This window comes from Pituophis catenifer, unplaced genomic scaffold (assembly GCF_029215685.1).
Source record: "Pituophis catenifer annectens isolate HBS135680 unplaced genomic scaffold, rPitCat1.0.hap2 SCAF_14, whole genome shotgun sequence".
Lineage (NCBI taxonomy): Eukaryota > Metazoa > Chordata > Lepidosauria > Squamata > Colubridae > Pituophis > Pituophis catenifer.
Genome location: NW_027256894.1, coordinates 1,367,707 through 1,382,664, shown reverse-complemented (window position 1 = coordinate 1,382,664; position 14,958 = coordinate 1,367,707). Strand labels below are relative to the sequence as shown.

Sequence of the window (14,958 nt, the reverse complement as noted above, 5' to 3'; positions counted from 1 at the left end):
CACCCACCCCCATTGAGGGTTCTTGGCGATTTTGCCTTGGCTGCGGGTTGAGGAGCGTTCCCGTCAGCCCCAGAAGGGAGAGCGGGCCTGAGAGCGGCTCCCTAAGAGACCATGGCCGCCCTTCCTCCTTTCCTGGGAGTCGGGGAGGAGCCGCGCTGAGCCTCTTTCTAATGTTTCCCGGCTGCCCCTCCGGCCTCTTCTGCACCTGCTGGCTTCTGGACGCCTCCTGCTCCAGGGCCCCTTCCGTGGCTCTCTACAAGCCCTTCCGTGCTTCTTCATCCAGGTCATTCTTTTATTCATTCACTCACATCCATATTTACATAGCTGACCATCTCACAGAAGAGTGACTCTAGGTGCCACACAATAAAAACAATAAAATCAAAATATTTAAACAAAAACATTTTAATAAAAATATTAGAATATAAGGCTACATGCTTGACAGTTCTTGCCACCATTTACAAAGGAGGATTGATGAGCACATATTGCATAAGATATTTTAGGTAGTTATGTATACATTTAACTGAGGGGTCCTTGGTGCTCTCTGAGCTTGGTTGTTTTCTTGCAGATGTTTCATTAATTGCATTCATTCATTCATTATTGCAAGAAAACAACCAAGCTCAGAGAGCATCAACAACCCTTCATTTCAATCCGGAGCTACAAATATTCTCCTTTATTGATACATTTAATTGTCAGGGTGCCCAGCTCATAGTTTTCTAATCAGAGTATCACACCACTTAAGACAGAAAAATAAGTGAATCAAGAGTACCGATCACATGACAGCCACCCACAGTGTATTAAGGAAGCCAAAAAGAAAAAGATGAGTTCAGTGAAGCAAGACTTGTTCTTGATAAATCCATGATTTCTGGTAATTATTGCATTGTTTTACCAGGTGTCTATAAATAGCTGTTTGTGTTCTGCTTTAGATTCTTTCCAAATCTCAGTGTCAGAGCAACTTTTGGAAGACACAGACATTTGCTCCCTTCTAACCAACTGGCCCTTCCAAAAGTTTGCTGAAAAAGTTCAGCAAAACCATTAAGTAGCTCCTTTAGTACTAGAATGCAAATTCATCTAACCTGGAAGTTGAAATTCACTCAAGGTAAAGGGACAGTTGAAGTCTGAAGCTTAAGTTGCTCCTCACCATTCCTTGGTGGGACAGATCCTTTGGTGTTGGAAAACGGTAGAAGTTCCGGCTTAGAAGAGTGTTTGCGGGGCTTCTATTCAAACCATCTGCAGGGTCTATGACTGTCCTGGAAGGACTATGTCAAGCAGGGGTGTCAAACTCAAGGGCTGTGGGCTGGATCCAGCCTGCAGGGTGCTTAGATCTGGCCCGTGGAGCCGCCCTGGAAACAGTGAAGGACTGGCCCATGGTGTCTCCGACAGCAAAAACAGTCTCCTGAGGTCCATTTTCAACTGCAATGACCTCCTGCAGCCCTCTGCCAGTGAAAACGGAGCTCACGTGCAGCCCTCCCGAGCTCCATATTCACTGGCAGAGGGTTGCAGGAGGCTGTCACAGCTGAAAACAGAGCTTGGGAGTCCGTTTTTGCTGGCAGAGCACTTGGGCCACCATAGGCGCTGACACAACTGATGTTGAGCTGGCCACGCCCCCCCATGTCAAAAACAACCCTGATGCGGCCCTCAATGAAATTGTCTTGCCTGATGTAGAGTTTCTTTCTCACAGATACTAGTATAAAAGTCCCGAATCACTTATAACTTCTGGAATATGAAAGTCTGCAATTTGATTATGGAAACCATTCATATCTTCTTCTTAGTTATAGACTCCTACAGCATTGCCAAGTTTATATATTTTGGTTTGAGCATATTATAATGCACCTTTTTCTTTCCTTTTGCTTCAGTTCGTTTTGAACAATTATTGTCTTCGTGTCATGATAGCCTTCTCACCATGATAGCCTTCTCTGTATACTCATTTTACTATACTTTCCTAAGATCACACGCTTGTTCCATTTGTTTTTCATCTCCTGGACATTAGTAAGATGTACAACAAAGGTCATAATTTTTCATTGAAAATGAGATTCCCAGTTCTTGGGAGACGTAGCCTGTCTCATGCAGTGGTCCATTATTAAGGCAACACAAACCATGATCTTAGAAACCAATTCTCTCCCATCAATTTCAAAGTGAGAATAAACACCAAGTCACAGCATAGATTTCTGCCACTTTAATCCTCTACAAAAATTAAATCAATAAAAGCAGTAATATTTCTTCAGAAAAAAATTCATAACATATATGGCAAGGTCACAAATGCATAACTTAATGTATGTCGTATTTCTGGACATTAATGTGGCCCAGATACCTTTCTTTATGCCCACCAAGTTGGCTGTTCCTCTTGTTTGTAATTAGGATTTTTTTAATTAAGAAAAAGTAATCAGGAAGTTGGCATACTGCCAACTGAAGCAACAGCCTATTTAGTATAGGAATTCCTTTGGAGTTACCCTGGTATGGACCTCTGCGAGTGAGATGGCAAAGTGGCGATGCCTCCATGAAAGCAGAGCCAACAACCACAGCAAAGACCAAAGCACAGGTGAGTAGACTGGTTCCTTGGAAACTCTTCAGAGAAGAAGACTGGAGATCATCTATATGTGCTCTAGACAACTGCTCCTTGTGAGGAGTCTGCAAGACAGCAGTTTTCCACTGGTATCAGCACTGGGAGACAGGAATTAGGCTTCTTGCTCATACTGAAGACACTAACTTTATAAGGACACTAAAGTTAAGACGCATAAGGTTACACTAAAGGACATAGATTTTTTTATAGGAGAGCCTCTTTGGTGTCAATGGTTAAGGCATCAGATTAGAAACTGGGAAACCAGGAGTTCTAGTTCTAATGGGCGCAAAGTCAGCTGCGTGACCTTGGGCCAGTCACTTTGTTTCAGCCCTAAGGAGAAGGCAATAGCAAATCACTCTGAAAAACTTTGCCAAGAAAACTGCAGCGACTGATCCAGTCCCCAAAACAATTGGACACAACTGAACAGAAGGAAAAACCGGTTTGCTAGCCTTCGGCGGCGGCGGTGCCTTTTGAAGCTCCGCCAGCCCCGCCGCCTGTAGAGCCGCTTCGCGATCGAGAAGCGGCTCGAAAACTTCAAAATCCTGAGGATTGTTGGAGGAGAGATAGCAGGGCACAGGTCGAGCCCCTGTAGCCCCCCAGGGAATCGTTTCTGGGGAGGAAACAGGCGCGGCTCCCTCCCAACCTGCTGAGACTCCACGGCGTGGGACGATTCTGCTTCTGCAGAACAAGCCGGCTGCAGTAAACATTTAAAGCGAAAGGAACTAACTTTAACAAGCAGCGGATATACACTTGAACCCTGAAACTTGGAATCGCAAGTATTAGCGCTTTGTTGACTTTTCAATTTAAGAAAAAATGCGAATGAGTGAAAGTGACTTGAAAAAATATGGCGCTCAGCATTAGAGTTAACGAGCCAGCAAGTGTGGATTGGTGAAGTTATCTTGCTTTGTTACAAAGTTACTAAGTTGCTACAAAGTTGCTTCGCTTGTAACAAGAGAATAACAGAGAAATTTCTCCTTTTTTAATACTGGACTTTGTTTTACTTTGGTTTTTATTTGATTAAATCTGGGGGACTTTTTTAGAAGTCTTTGTGGAGGTGGGAGAGGAAGAAGAACTTCCCTTTTTAGTAAAACCAGCCTACGTGGCAGGATGGCCTCAAAGAAGCAGGAAGCGAAGGCAACAGGAGGTGGATCTCCCACACATAAAGCACAGCCTCCCCCAGCACAACAGATACAGACTCAGAAAAAAGATTTTGATGTGGGAGATTTAAAAGAATTTATTTCTAAAACTTTGGATGATAAATTTCAAAAATCTCAACAGGAGATAGATGATAAACTTCAAAAATCACATCAGGAATTTATGCAGGAAATTAATGAAGTTAAAGATATGGTGAAACAGAATCAAAACAAGGTGACCAAAAAAATATCAGAAGTGGCGTCTGGCCTGGCAGAATTTATTGGGAAAGTTGATTCTAAAGTTGAAGAACTTAAATCAGAAGTTAATGTTAAGATGAAAGACAATGATTATAAAATTGCTGATGTTGACAATAAAATGCAAAGAGTTGAAAATGAGATTGTCATGGTACAATTCAGGGCAATGGAGTTTGCCATACGGCTTCGAGGAATTCGAGAAGGCAGGATTTGAGACAAGTTTGTTCTGAGGCCCTGGCCAAGATTCTACAAGTTAATCCTGATGTGGTTTTTCACAAAATAGACAAAATTTACAGAGTGAACTCTTGGGTGGCCAGACAAAGACAATTGCCCAGAGATGTGGTCATATATTTTACAGATAGAGAAATAAGAAACGACATCCTGCAAAAATCCTTTTACACTTCTGTGCAAGTGGGGGGCTCACGAATTGGAATTTATAAAGAATTACCTCCTAAAATGCTGAAAACTAGAAAAGAATTTGGCTTTCTTGTTAAGGAATTGCAAAATTTACAGATACCATTTCGGTGGGACGCCCCAATTGGTATAATTTTCAGATACAAGGGAGAAAGATATCGTTTGAATACCGTGGAGAAGGCACAGCACTTTTATACTACTATTCTTAAGGAAAGAACACCATCTCCACGTACATCTACAGTTTTGGAGATTAAGGAGAGTGAAGAGAAGCAACCTCAACGAGAACTGCAAGAACAGTCTAAGCAGGAATTAGAGGAAATGCAAGGCGCAGAAGGAGGTTTTCTGGATGAGCCTCTGCTGGAATCTTCTCCAATCTTGGACCCGGCTCGGATGATTGAAGTTAAGGATCAACGTATAACTCGAGCTCAATCTAAGTTACTTAAACAAAAGCAATAACAACAACAGGAAAGACAAGACAAGAAGGCAGTTAAGAGTACTGCACAAGAGACTGGAGCCATGGGGGGAGCGAGATCGAAGCTTTCGGATGACCTTCGATTATTCTGCCCTTTGCTCCAGAAAGATGAAGATGATGTTTAAGTGTTTATCTTGGAATGTTAACGGGTTGAATTCAGCACAGAAAAGGAAGAAATTATTTACATATTTGAAACAATTTAACAATGATATAATTTGTTTACAAGAAACGCATATCACAACTCAAGATCAAAAATATTTGACAAACTCCAAACTAGGAACACATTTTATATCTTCAACTTCGCAAAAAAAGAATGGTGTGGTTATTTATGTAAATAAAAAGCTAACAGCTAAAGTTATAGAAGCAGATAAAGATGGTAGGTTTGTAGCAATTGAATTGCTTACAGCAAATGGCCAAATTCTTCTGATTGGAATTTATGCTCCCAATCAACAACAGGACCATTTCTATAAGATGTTACATACTAAAATACTGCAATGGGACTACAGATCTATTTTAATTATGGGAGACTGGAATGGAGTAATTGATTCCAAATTAGATAAAAAGAGTTTGGCAAAGTCTAGGATCAGATTACCACAGACCTTTTTTGACATGAAAGAAGATATGGAACTAAAAGATGTTTGGAGAATACATAATCCAAAAGAATTGGACTACACTTTTTTTTCTGACAGACACAGATCCTTCTCTAGGATTGATTTCATTTTGTTGTCAGATGACTTACTTGTCAAGACAAAAAGAACAAAGATTTTTCCAAGAACTTTGACTGACCATAGCCCAGTATGGATAGAAATTGAGATGGATAAGGTTGAGAGACGTTCTTGGAGATTAAATGAGAACTTGTTTAGATACGAAAAAAATATAACAGAACTTAAAAAGCATTTGAAAGAATTTTTTGAAATAAATTTGAATAAAGGTACCCCAATTGAAATAGTGTGGGACGCAAGTAAAGCTTATATGAGAGGGGTACTTATCTACATGAACTCTAAACATAGACTGTTTCGACAAAAGAAAAGATCTGAATTGGAAATAGAAATAAAGAATAAAGAACAGTTACTTATTAAAAATCCAACAGATGAAAGAATATGTAGTGCTATAAAACTTTTGAAAGACCAATTTCAAATGCTTATGGCGGAACAAGTTGCAACAAATTTACAATATGCGAAGCATAATACATTTTGTAATGCTAATAAACCGGGCAGATGGTTGGCTTACACATTGAGGAAAAAACGAAGTATATGGATTATTGATAGTATTGATATTGGAGGGAAAGAAATCTTTCAACAAAAATTAATTAAAGAAGCTTTTGTGGACTATTATACTAAACTATATGCCAAAGAGGAGGTGCAGAATGGACTTATAGAAAAATATTTAAACGATAAAAGAGTTACAAAAATTACTGATCAACAAAAGGAAAGAATGAATTATCCTATAACAGAGGAGGAGATAATAGTAGCAATTAAACAGTTAAAAACAGCCAAAGCTCCTGGCACGGATGGTTTGACCGCAGTGTATTACAAAACTTTGCAAGCTGAAATGGTGGGACAACTTAGAGACTTATTTTGCAATATTCAACAAGGGGGTAAAATACCCCCATCATGGACAACTGCTTATATATCTTTGATACCAAAAGAACAAGTTGGTCCTAAAAAACCAGAGAACTATAGACCAATATCTCTTTTGAATACAGATTATAAAATCTATGCGAAAGTATTAGCCAACAGGTTGATGCCAGTAATCCAAAAGGTGATTCATGACGATCAAGCGGGATTTATCGAGGGCAGACACATGAAGGATAATGTAAGGCAAGTAATAGATTTATTGGAATATCTTGAGAAGAATAAACAGATTCCTGCAGTGCTGGTCTTTTTGGATGCAGAGAAGGCCTTCGATAGAGTGGATTGGAATTTTCTACTAAAGACTTTAAAAAAGATGGATTTTGGGGATCAATTTATACAGGCGATTTCAGCAATTTACCAAGAGCAAAAGGCACAGATCATTATTAATGGAAGTTTGACAACAGAGTTTAAAATTGAAAAAGGAACAAGACAGGGATGTCCGTTGTCCCCACTTTTATTTATTCTAACATTAGAAGTCTTGCTAAATACAATACGGGACTCTAATATCTTGAAAGGTATAATGATTAGGCAAGAGGATTACAGAATAAAGGCATTTGCAGATGATCTGGTTGTTACCCTATCACAGCCAATGGAATCAATAATCTTGATGAAGGACATTATACAAGACTATGGTAAAGTTTCAGGTTTTAGACTGAATCCAAAAAAGACTAAAATGATAGCTAAAAACATGACACAAGATCGTAAACATGAGCTAGAAAGGAGGGCAGGTTTTGAGACTGTACCTAAGGTAAAATATCTAGGAGTTCAGGTTGCAGAATCAAACATGAAATTGTTTCAAAATAACTATGAGGTGTTGTGGCGAGAGGTGCAGAAAGACATGGAGACTTGGAAAAAACTGCAGCTGTCTCTACTTGGAAGAATAGCAGCAGTTAAGATGAACATTTTGCCAAGATTTCTTTTTTTGTTTCAAATGATTCCGGTGCTTAAAAGTGATAAACAATTGAAAGTCTGGCAAACTGGAGTGAATAAGTTTGTCTGGAACGAGAAAAAGCCGAGAGTGAAATTGAAAATTATGCAAGATGTTTCAGAAAGAGGAGGTTTTAAACTTCCAAACCTACAGTTATATTATGATGCAGCAGCTTTAACTTTAACAAGTGATTGGTTTGGAAGGAAAAAGACTGGAATATTGAATGCAGAAAGTTTTGATCTCGAATTTGGATGGCATGCTTACTTATTTTATGATGACAAAGTTGATAAAGTATTTAAAAGTCATATACTTAGAGACTCTTTGATGAGAGTTTGGAAGAAGCACCGACTCAAATGGGATTATAAAATACCGCTATGGCTGGATCTTGGTCATACTTTGTGGAATACAAATATAATGTCACTCGGGGGGTTTTTATACAAAGAGGTTCTTTTTACAGATGCGGGCAGATGGCAGCTGAAGACATTGCAGACACTGTTGGACGAAGGGATTAATCTAACATGGTTACAATATAATCAATTACAATTCAGATGGAAAGAGGACCAAAAAACTGGTATTATGTTGCACGAAGAAGAATTGGTTAGACATATAAAAGAGAAAGGTCCAATGCATATCAAAAGGCTTTATAATGTTTTGCTAGAAAGGGATTCAGAAACCGAATTAGTTAAAGATTGTATGATTAAGTGGGCACAAAATTTTGAAGAACCAGTGATGTTGGAAACATGGGAAAAAATTTGGGTTCAGAATGTTAAATTTACACAGTCGCAGAACCTGAGGGAAAATTTTTATAAAATGTTTTATAGATGGCATTTAGATCCCAAAAAGTTGTCATGTATGTACCCTAATGTTCAGCCAAAATGTTGGAGATGTGAATGTTTGGATGCTACGTATTATCATGTTTGGTGGACCTGTAGGAAAGTTAAGGCTTTTTGGATAAAAATCTGGTGGGTCATGCAGAATGTTTTGAAGAAAAAAATTCAATTCTCTCCACAATTGTTTTTATTGGGTATAGTTAAGGGTTTTACATCGGGTGAAACAAAACTGATATTGTATATGATAACAGCAGCAAGATTGTTGATAGGTAAATATTGGAAAAATGAAGCTTTGCCCACTATTGAGGAATGGACTTTGAAGATGGCCAGTTTTGCAGAGATGGCGAAGATTTCAGCATACTTAAAAGATTGCTCACAAGAGACTTATGAATGGGAATGGAAAAGATGGATAGAATATGTTCAGAACAAATATCAAACTAGAAAGTATCAAATAGCTTTTATCTGAAAATAATGTTTTAGAAATATTTTAATGTAATGAGGTAAAAAGAAAAATTATACAGGGGAGGGAGGGGTTCAAGTTTACACATAAGTGTTATATTAAGGGGTTTTTTTCTTGTGTTTTTTTTTACGAGTTATGAGTATATTATAGGGAAGTCTGGGGGCGGGGAGGGTTAGGGAGGGTTAGGGAGGTCGGGAAGTTTGGGGGGGGTGGAGGGGGGGAAAAAAGGGGTGAAAATGTAATTGTAAAACTTTTGCAATAAAAAAAAAAAAAGAAAAAAAGGTTCACAAACCTTACTTCCTACCCACTTTTTGAAACTGCCTATTAGCCATTTAAAAACTATTAGAGACTTTCAGAACAAGTTTGAAAAGCCAGCAGGTAAGTTTAGCTTCGACTCCGAACAAAAAAAATTAATTACAAACCTAAGAATAGAAAGAAAATAAAAAGCAAAAGCTACATACAGTTTTGATCTGAGAAAGTTACCAACAGATTAAGAGTCCAGTTTAGTAACTTCTTGTACAAATCAGAATTATTTTGGCTATCTTATTTTTAATTTGTTAAATTTATATGCTGCCCTTTTCACTCTCCATTGTGACTCTGGGTGACTTACAACAGCATAAAAGCATGAATATAAAAGAATTAAAATTAAATTATCTTGGTGTATAATAAAAATAAGATAACTAGAACGGACTAAAGATTTTAAGTAGAAGGCGTTGGTTAATGGGGGTTTACAAATGACATAAAATGTTATAATTTTGGAAATATTAAATATTTTTGAAGAACGGAACTAGAAATTAGTACAGTATCAATTGTCAGTAATGATGTCCAATTTTATGCATAGATTATGTCAATGGCAGAATGACAGATGTGGACCAAATTTTGTCTGGCAAGACAAAAGTACTGAAAGTGGAAATACAGGTACTTCTCCAGTTACGAATGCAATGGAGCCTGCCAATTACATTCGTAACCTGAGGATTCATTGGAGTGAATCACATAAAATGAACTTGAAAACTCCTTTTCGCCCACACATTTGCTAATCAAATGTACAGTTGTTAAGTGCACATGAGGTATCTCAGGGTGGGGAAGGGCTAGTGATGGAACAGCCACCTGCTTAAGACCGCTCAAGGCCTCCTCCCAACCCAAGGATACTTCATGCTCCCCACAATTGCTCCCCCCCACATCCTGCCACACTGGGTCACTTACCTTGTGAAGATTTAGTGACCTGTATCCTCTTCAGCTTCTCTACTGTGCAAGCTCACAGCCTCCAGAAGTTTCCAGTCTCAGCACGCAAAACATTTGCACACCGACAGGACACTTTGGGGCAGGGCGAAGCATCCCATCGGCTTGCAAAGCTTTTGGCCACCGAGACTGGAAGTTTCTGGGGGACGTGATCTCGTGCAACTTCAGGCACCCATCTGCTTTTGCAGAGAATGGGTGCCTGAAATCACACGAGATCATGGCCTCCAGAAGCTTCCAGTCTCGGCACCCAAACTATATGCAAGCCAATGGGAGACTTTGGGGCACGGAAATCGTGCTGCCTCAAAGCGTCCCATCAGCTTGCAAATACTTTGGCAAGCCTTTGTCGACAAGAATGGAGGGATGCGCTGGCCCCTCCCAGGCTCGTTTCTTGCCAGTAAAGGCTTTTGGCTGAAGCCTACAGAGTGACTGCTTCCCGTGGGCTCCGGGTCATCTTTGCAAAAAGCCTTTTCCAGCAAGAACAGAGCCTGGGAGGGGCTGTACATCCCTCCCGGCTCCATTTGTGCCAGCAAAGGCTTTTTGCAAAGATGACCGGAGCCCACCGGGACACAATCTCCCTCCAGGCTTTGGTAATGAAACGGCAAACCGAGGGAAGGCCTGAAGCACTGAAGTCTTCCCTCCATTTGCAAAGCCTTTTGCCGAAGATCTCATCCTCGATTCGCAGAGGCCTAAAGTGTGCAAGATTACATGAGATCAGTAGCACGAGATCTCGAGTGATCTCATGGTACTTTAGGCCTCTGTCCTCTGTGAATGCACTGAAGGCCTGAAGCAACAAAGCAGGCAAAGAAACTGAAGGCTCACTAGATCTTTGCAAAGTAAGGGAATCTTCACAGGCCCAGTACCTGTGGAGACCCAGCGGCGGGGGTGGGGGGGTCGGAAGGGAAAATGTTGCAGTGCCTCTGCCATCGTTCATAAGTGTGAATGACCGCCATGGTGCTGCAGTATTTGTAACCTCGGGACTGTGTCATAAGTACTTGGGGGGATGGGGGGGGAGGCATGCCGCAACTTCAAATGGTCACTAAGTAAACTGTTGTAACTTGAGGATTATCTGTATAAATGTTCCAAGATAATGTTTTAGAAAAGGATGTTTATTGGATATAGAAAAGAAACTGGTTGAAGTGTTAAAAATTAAAGGGGAAATAGAAATGGCAAACCAAGAAAATGATGTGGAAAATGTTTTCTTATTGGATCGTCAAAAGAGGCTTGTTAAGAGGCAACCTTGATGAAATCTGTGTAATTGGATAAACAATTTAAATCAAATCTTATGTCAGTATTTCAATAAACTCAAGATTGACTGTTAGAAATAAAAGTGCAAAGTTGGCGTATTTGATCAAGGTTAAAATAAGACATTTATTTGCAAAGTTCCAGCAGTCCTTTTTGGACTTTTTTTTGCTGCTACCAGACTTGAAGTTTTTTATGGATTTGCTTATTGTTAAAGGAAGGAATATGGACAAATCTATTTGTAATCTTAGAGGGGGTGAGGAGTTACAAAATTTGTCTATATGTGTGATGAAGATTGGGAGTTATTTCTTTACATATTTCTTTTCTCTTTCCTCACTATATTCCTAATTTTTTTTCTTGCACTTTTTATTCTATTATTTTTTTATATAGTTTGTATTAACTTTTACTATTCTAATAAAAATCCTTAATAAAGATTATATGCAAATAAATAAAAAGAGTTGGCCGAGATGTCTGATAGAAGCTTATCCTCAGCCGCTTAGGCTGTGCCTCCACAGGCCGTCAGGGTGCCTCAGGAAGCTTGTCGACTAGAGCTCCTGGCAAGCACTTGCCCTGGAGCAGCTCAGATCGTGCTGAAGGCCAGGCAGGAAGGCAAGCAGGAAATGCCGGCAGCGGCTCCCTCCCTCCCTCGGAAGTAGATTCAGCGGAAGAGGCCATTAGCAAAGGAGGAGGGTGATTTATGGGGCAGCAAAAGGTTCTTCGGTCAGCATTTTGACTGCTTCTAAGATGTTTATGTCCTAGAAGGAAATAAGGAGGATTAAGAAGGATGTGATGCACTTAGGAAATACATTAAAAAGGGCATTGGAAGAACGAAGCAAAGATTGTAGCAATTGGGGCTATTCGCTTGGACAGAAGAGGAGGCGTCAGTGCAGCGGTGAAATCTGGCTGGATCTATCCAGCTCACGCAAACTGGTAGCACCAGCGATGAGAGGCTCCGCCTACCCACCGGGATGTCATTATGTCCCATTTTTGACCCTCTGCGCATGTGCAGAAGAGGCGCACACGAGTGGAGCAAGTGCGCATGTGCGCTCACATTTCCAAACCAGTAGTGAAGGTTAAGTGCATTTCACTGCTGTGTCAGAGGCTATAAATCGCCAAGCCACATCAAGAGGGCATTTCTCTGACATCACCAAGGGATTGGCTGAAATTGAACACAGGACTCGAGATAAACCACAGGCTGTGTTATTTTACAGAGCACCACAATTCTGGTAGCAGCAGCCAACATGGGTGACTCTAAAAGGGAACATGCCAGTTTCACAGTGGATCAGCCCATCTGTGGCCACAGAGCTTTGTCCCTCCTAAAAAAGCAGCTGTGGGGTGTGAATGAGCAAAGTGGATCCTGCCTGCCATCTGGAGGCCAGAAAAGGCTGGACTGGATAGCCTCAAGGCTCTTGCACACTTGAATGCAAAGCAAAATCTTCTGAAAGACAGGCAGTGGCGCTCCTGGACTCCTTTCATGGGTTCATAGGGGCATTTGTCTTTCTTACACTACCCATCTGCCCAGTGACAACCTAAGGTGGATGTGACCCGACTGCTTGGCACTGGCTGAGCCAATATTCCGTAAATAAGGGAACACTCATCCAATAATGCTGGCTATCTTCTCAAGCGCTGCTCTGATAAGGGGGTCATTTCTGGTGGGCTGGGGGCACACTTGCAGAAGAATGGGGAGAAACCTCATCAAAGTTGAGACCCTGAAAATCTACAAAAGATTAAGGGAGGCATCCTGAGGCTGCAGCTGCAGCTTTTCTCTGCGCAACATTCATGACAGCTCGTTTTTCTCCTGCAAAAGGCTATTTCCAGGCCCCCAGACCTTCTGGACTACGATTGCCAGTTTCACAAATCAGTCAGTAAACCCAGAATGCTGGTTTGGCACAATGATGGGGGATCTTCCCAGAGTGTGGGTCTTTTGAAAGTGGCTTGTGTGGAAAGAAGAGCTGCTCGCAGGAGGGCAGCTCCAAAGGTGCATTGAACAGTGAGGCACCTTGAGATCTGACTAACAGCAGTGTGCGCGCGTGGTGCTGACAGTGGCAGTTTCCAGGCTAAGGGTGGTACGTCCTGGGTTGCGTGATGGGCGGGAACAGCCCGGGGGGCTGTTAATGAGGGACTAGAGTCCTTTCGTGCTTTAAATCTTTAGGGCTACATTTTTGTGGTTCAGAATGGGAACGAATCAGAAATAATATGTGGAAGAACTCTGACAGCCAGCAGGTCTGAGCTGAAAGCCATTCTTTGTAAGCGCAGTCGTCTTAGCTACACACATGGATTTAATGAGCAAGCCACAACTGATGGTCAGACCCCTACAGCGCATTGTGCCATTAGCCATGATGGCTGGGTGCATGTGGCATACCCACGCACAGGCCACAGAAAGCATTGGGGCTTGTCATGATGTGTTAACCCAACGCCTGCAGGACAAGCAGGGACAACCCCACATCTTCCTTGTCCCTATCAAACCGCTGCTGCTGCTCGGCCTTCTTAACCTCAGCTGCTTATTTCAGGGCTTCCACCAAACGTTTCCCCAGGGAGGCCTGTGAGGCTGCAGGAAGGAGCAGGCCAGGCCCCTCTCGGGCGCCCCGCAGCACCTTTGCCTTGTCAAAGGGGAGGCTGCCGGCAGGCGGGCGGAGGCCGGGCGAAGGGGTCTCCCGGGCCAGGCCGGCTCCCGGCTCCCTCCTCACCTGTTTCACCGGGAGGCGGCCATCTGGCCCGGGGAGAGCAAGGGGGGGGGTCTCGGGGTCCCCGCGGAGGCGGAAGGGGGGAGAGAAGCCGGGCTGCAGGAGAAAGAAAACTTGGCGCGGCCGGAGCGAGAGGAAGTGCGACAACAAAAGCGAGATAAAAGGGCGGCGGCGGCTCTCCCTCCTCTCTGCGCCTTTCTCTTTCTCTCTCTCCGCGCGGGTTAGGAGGGGCTGTTTTGCATCCCTTCACGTCAGCCCTGCCTCATTCCCTTCTTCCTTCCTGCGAGGGAGAGAGAGAGAGAGAGAAAAGGGAAAGGGAACTGAGGACGCGCCAGCAGCAGCAGCGCCGCCGGAGCTCAGCGCTGCGGCAGCCGCCCCAGAGGCCCCTCGCCTCGCCCGCGCCGAGTGGGGCTGCGCGTCCCGCGGCCGAGCCTCTGCGGGACTCCCAGGGTGAGTTCACCGGCGCCCCGGCCGGCTTAGCCGGCCCTCTCCGCCCCGGCTCGAGGAGGCGCCGGGCCGGGACACAGAGGGCCGCGCCGGACAGCGCCGCGCCTGACGACCGGCCAGGCCCCAGAGGCCGCCGCCGCCGCCGCCCTCGCCCTCTCGGCCCCGGCGGCGGCGGAGCAGCGATGGCGCCGCGGGAGGAGGAGGAGGCGGGCGGGCGGGCGGAGGGGCGCGCGGCGCTCGGCTCGGCCGCTGAGCACGTGGGGCGCCCCCCCCCCCCGGCTCTCGGGCCGCTTCCCTCCGCCGCGCAAAGTTTGTCGTGCCAGGCCGGCGGAGGAAGAGGCTCCCGGCGGGCGCCGAGGCGGCGGCGGCGAGTTACCTGTTGCGGCTCCGAGCCGCGGCCCTTCCTGGCCGCCTGCCCGCCTCCCTTCCGGCTCGGCGCGCTGAACCTCCCCTCGAACAGCTGATCGTCTCGCCCGCGTCGCTCGCTGCCCGGCGGCCCGGCCCGCCCGAGCCTAGCGCGGCCCGCCCGGAGAGCCGCTCCGGAAGGCCGGGTGGCGCGGTGCTCCCTCGCGGCTCCCGGGCGTGGCGGGCCGCGGGCCCTGCGCGCCACCGCGCTTTAGCCGGACGGCGACGAAGGGAGGGGGCGCCCTTGGTAGGACCTTCCGG

General features: G+C 43.9%; 1 long non-coding RNA gene across 1 annotated transcript; it reads right to left on the bottom strand.

Annotated features, from left to right (window-relative positions):
• Window positions 1-11,324: 11,324 nt before the first annotated feature.
• LOC139324103 (uncharacterized) lies at window positions 11,325-14,750 on the bottom strand. The gene is made up of 3 exons (XR_011601046.1): window positions 14,669-14,750; window positions 13,849-14,125; window positions 11,325-11,916 (listed from the first exon to the last, which is right to left on the bottom strand). It is a non-coding gene; the product is annotated as an uncharacterized lncRNA (long non-coding RNA).
• Window positions 14,751-14,958: the final 208 nt, after the last annotated feature.